Here is a 5,172-nt window from a genome sequence, read left to right on the forward strand (position 1 = left end):
AGGGGAGAGGTCTGGTATGAGGAGAACATGATAAATAGATAAGCACTCCACATTGGGGTTTAAGCGTTGAAGAGAAAGAGAGAGTTGTCCAGGCGACTGTTGGCGAGTGGAATAAAATAGGAATAAACAGGAAGATTAAATGTCGCAAGGCTGAAATTTGAAGGCTGAAATTAGGAGGGGGGGGGGGGGGGGGGATATAAGCAGCAACCAAGTAAACAGAAGAGGAGAGAAGTGCTGAGGCAGACCATAATCACAGCCCAGTGTCACAGCTAAACAAACCTTCTAATGGGAACACACACACACACCCCTCCACTAGACAACCATCCCAAATCTCCCCCCCCCCCCCCCCCCCCCCCCAAATCCCAGGGGCTGACCTTTGTTTGTGTCGAGTAAGGTTGAACGGAAATTGTCACAGAAAGCTGAGCAATGTGTGAGAATGTAACAAGGTTCAAATCCACAAAAAACATGTTGAAGCCACACACACACAGCACACACACACACACAGACACACACACACACACACACACACACACACACACACACACAGACACACACACACACACACACACACACCTGGCCTCAGAGGTTCAGTGTTGGTTTGCTCTGCTCTCTCGAGGATTGTTGCACAGAACAGCACTCCGGGAAGAACAGAATGTTACGATAACTTCCAACCAGATAGTGAGCAGTCACAAGATACTAATTCATTATTATATATTATCATATTATTACTCTTGGCTGGACTTTGGTAAAAGGCATGAACCCTTTTTACATGCATTACATCGCCCTAACATGAGACCTAATCGATCAACACAATGAACATCTTTCACTGGTCCAGACGTGTGCCTCACCTTGGTGGTTCTGCGCAGGCTCTTGAGGATGTTCCTCTTCTTGGGGTCCTCGCTCTCCTCGTTGACCGAGTTGTCCTTGTGGGCTCCTCCCAGCTCGTCCACGCTGGCCTTGGGCGGCCCGCCCATCTCGTCGTCGCTGCCGATGGAGAAGCTGGTCCTGAAGCTGCTGAACTTCCCCAGCCTCTTGGACATCTCCCGGTACAGCTTGGGCTTCACCCCGATGGCCGACAGCTTCCTGCTGCGCTCCAGGGAGCTGCTGTCCGCCTCGCTGTCCGAGCCGTTGCCCCCGCCGCTGCCGTTGGGGTGGCCCTTGTTGGCGTTGCGGATGGTGATGATCTTGCCCTGCGTGCTGTCGTGCGGCACGGAGTAGATGTTCTCCTCCTCCGTGGGCCGCGGCTTGCTGACGGCGTCCATGGGCTCGGCGTAGTCCGAGGGGTCGTAGCCGCCGTCGCTGCCCGACGCCCAGGTGACCGCCTGGGGGATGGAGCGGCGGTTGGTGCCCCCCTGCTGCTGGTCCACGTACGGCCCCAGGTTCACCTTGCGCACCGGCTTGGGCTTCACCTGCGGCGGCATCTTGTTGTTGAGCTTGCTCTCGAACGTGCTGATCTCCGAGATGACGGAGAAGGTGTCGCTGGAGTCCAGGTCCGGCAGCTTGAAGCTCCCCATGTGGGAGCTGAGGCTGCCGTCCTCCCGCAGGGTGGGGTAGGGCGACGACGGCTCGATGTCGTCCTCCGAGTCCAGCAGCGCGTGCACGGGGCTGGGCGAGCCGCAGCGGGGGCTGACGCTCTCGTTGGTGCAGGCCTCGGCCGCGTGGTCGTACATGTGCGTGGCCTCCACGATGGTGCGCTTCTCCACCACCTCCTTGAGAAACGGCTGGAAGAGATCTATCTTGTGGAGCCCCCCCACCACGCCGCCGTGCCCACATATCACCGTGTTGAACCGGGCCTCGATCTCGTGTGCCAACTCCTCTCCCTGGCTAATCTGCTCCCTGGCCGACTCCGAGTCCGAGATCTCCATCTGGCTTTCCCCGACCGCCAGCAGCTGCACCGGGATGATGTCTTGGACGTCGCACAGGAAGGCACACAGGTTCTCCATGGAGGCTCGGCGCCGGGCCGAGTACACGGCGATGTAGCCGTGCACCAGCCGGCTCTTACGCAGAGCGAAGGAGGAGTGGAAGGAGAGCAGCGAGAGCTCGATGCTCTGCCTCTGCGCGCCCACGCCCAGCTCCAGGAGCACCGAGGTGCCGTTGCTCAGGTTGGAGGCGGGCCGGCAGTGCTGGGGCATCAGGAAGGGCGCCAGCAGCTGCTCCAGGTCGTAGGTGTCCCCGCACATCAGGCACATGACGATCCGGAGGTCCGCTTCGGGGACCTGCTGGGCCTGAGGGTCTCTGAAGGCGGAGGAGGGAGGCGGGAGGGGCGGGGAGCTGCTGCCCAGACTCCTGCGGGACTCCAACAGGCCCTTGAGCATCTGGTTGATCTGCTTCTCGCTCACGTTGTTCCTCCCGTAGCCCGCCCCCGGAGAGGCGGGGTCTAGGTAGGCACACTGGAGCTTCCCGGCCACCTGCTGCCCCTGGTGGATGAGCGTCTGAGCCGTCTCCCCTCCGATGTCCCCGATGGAGCCCACCCCCCTCTTGGTGACGAGGAGGAGAGACAGCGGGAGCTGGGCGAGGCTGTTCTCCTTGTCCCTTCTGCCCAGGGTGACCTCCCTGAGCCTCTCTAAGCTCTCCACCACGTAGGACAGGGACTCCTTGGAGTTGTACAGACACAAGCAGCCGTGCGGGGTGAAGGTAGGCGTGTGGAAGGAGTTGACGGGCAGACGTACCTTGCCCTCGATCGGACGGAGGGCCAGCTCGTATATCCTCCCCTCCAACATGTACCGGTCGTCACTGGTGCACATGGCCCTGATCTCATTGGCCATCTCTCTGGCCAACCCGTCCTTGCCCAGGATCACAAGGTTGATTCTGTCGGCCCTGCCCCCGTCCTGCCTCGACGTCTCTGATGCGTATCGCGTGGGGAACCGGGTGGCCAGTATCTGCTCCAGCTTGCTGTCCACACAGTGGGGGTTGTTGGGGCAGGTGTCCTTGGTGGGGTGGTACACAAAGTGGATGTGTTTCAACACCAGCGCGTCTCTCTCAGCCTGAAGCTTCTGCAGTGCTTTGAACCTCTGCTCCTCCCCGAGCACCTCCTGGATGGCTCCCATCTTCTCCCTGCTGGGCTTGGCGTCCACCTCCAGCTCGTAGAAGAGCTCAGAGTACTCCAGCAGCAGTTCCTGGAAGTCGTCCTTGGCGCGGTCGATGATCTCCTTCTGGTGCTTGTTGTAGATGTCCAGGTACTCGGTCTCGTCCAGCCACTGGTAGAAGTCCTCCGTCATGATGAAGCTGCGGGCCTCCTCCCAGGGCTTGCCCGCCGTGATGAAGGGCGACACGCTCAGCTTCTCCTTGAACTCCCAGCGCATGTCCGCCCGCTTTCGCTCGTTCCTCAGCTGCTCCAGGTGCGTCTCGTACACCGCCTCCGCCGCGGGCGTCTCCAGCAGGTCCTGGGGGATGCGGTCGTCCTCCATGACGTCGATGTGGGGCGTGGTCTCCCAGGGGGTGTCGTCCAGGACGATGAACCACTGGGAGAAGTCCCTCTTGGTCTCCAGGACCTTCTGGACGCCGGACCAGCTCAGGTGATCCACCTCGTCCAGCTTGGGCACCAGCAGGGACAGGGCCTGGGGCAGCGTGCTCAGGTAGGCCCGCCGGCGCCGCTCTATGTGGTCCTGCTTCAGCCGGTGGACGTGCTGCTGGAACAGCTTCTTGGCCTTGGCGGTGCCCTCCAGGAACACGTAGTCCCGGTACTCGGCCGAGGTCTGCATCCGCCGGCTGATGTCGGGCCAGGTCTCGTTGTGGTTCTTCACGATGCGGTTCACCAACCACTCGTAGCGGTCTTTGGCCGAGGCGATCTGCTGACTCTGCTGTTTCAGGGCCTCAAAGTACGGGATTATTTTGGGCTTCCCCTTGCTCTTGTCTATGAGCTGGATCAGCGTGAGGAAGGCCAGGTCCACGTTGACATTGGAGCGCGCCGACGTCTCCACCACCTGCAGGTTCTTCTTAGCGAGAGCAAAGGTGTGCGAGTCTTTAATGTAGCGCTCCACCCCCTCGTCACACTTGGTGAGAACCAGAACCACAGGCTTCTTGGTCTTGGCTAGCTGGTTGTACAGGTTGGTGATGAACTTCATTTGGTCCTCGAAGCTGCGGTTCATGCCCCTGCTGACGTCCACGCACAGCAGGCAGCCGTCCACCATCAGCTTCCCCTCGGGCATCTGCTTCTGCTCAAAGTCCTGCTCCAGCCCCAGCTGGTCCGTGCAGAAGTACATGAGCTTCTCGGCCGAGGAGAGCTTGGTGGCGGCCGCCCTCTTGATGTAGGGCTGCAGCGCCGTGCTGCGGTGTGGCTGGAACGTCTGGTCGTCGATGAACTCCGTCTGCTCCACCACGTGCATGCGGGTCTCGGGCCCCTCGTCCAGCACGCGGCCCGCCTCACCCCAGAACAGGAAGTGGTCATTGTTGACCACGCGGCCGCCAAAGTCGCTGGTGCTCAGCACCGAGGTGTGGTCCAGGTAGAAGTCGTCGGCGCTGGGGCGGACGAAGCGGTTGCACAGGCAGGACTTCCCCACGCCGCACTGCCCCTTGTCTTTCTCCGTGCCCGACAGCCCCACCACCACCAGGTTGTAGGTGGGGGTCCGGGCATCTTGCTTCTTGGCCATCATGGTCGCTGGCAGCGGCTCATCCTGCCATGCTGGCCGCGGGTCTACGGGGAGGAGGACGAGGAGTTGGCCAGCGAGGAAGGGTTTCCATACACAAAGGACTCAGCGGGTCCTGCAAGACAGAGAGAGACAAGAGATATTGGGTTAGTCCAGAAACAATTCATTATACGAGAACGTTGTTTAAATTCATACTGTGCGCCTGTGTTTGGTTAATAACGTTTAATCTGTGATCCTATTTCACCACAGAATGTTTCCTGAAAAGATTGAGGTCAGCGGCAAAGCTGACGGATTGACACATATTACTTTACCCAGCGGTCGCTCAGTAACGGGCAATTTCTTTCCATTTAGCTCAATTTTCTACACGGCTACGCATTTCCAACAGCAGTGAGTCCAAGGCTGAATGCTGTGTTTAAAGAGGCACTATACACGGTCTGACTGAGAATATCACCATCAAGCTCTCCAGCTGGTCATTTGGTGGACAGTGGCAGTTAAATCAAGTCATGGGAGGTTTTCACTACTGCAGAAGACAGACGACGCAAGCCTGCGCACCCTGCCCGTAAAGTCGAGCACAACACACTCAGTC

General features: G+C 59.3%; 1 pseudogene across 1 annotated transcript; it reads right to left on the bottom strand.

Annotated features, from left to right (window-relative positions):
• Positions 1–635: 635 nt before the first annotated feature.
• On the bottom strand, positions 636–4,696 carry LOC311373461 (rho GTPase-activating protein 35 pseudogene; annotated as a pseudogene). The gene has a single exon. The product of its transcript is annotated as a rho GTPase-activating protein 35 pseudogene (transcript).
• Positions 4,697–5,172: the final 476 nt, after the last annotated feature.

This window comes from Micromesistius poutassou (assembly GCF_964030765.1).
Source record: "Micromesistius poutassou genome assembly, contig: SCAFFOLD_6253, whole genome shotgun sequence".
In the NCBI taxonomy this organism is placed as follows: domain Eukaryota; kingdom Metazoa; phylum Chordata; class Actinopteri; order Gadiformes; family Gadidae; genus Micromesistius; species Micromesistius poutassou.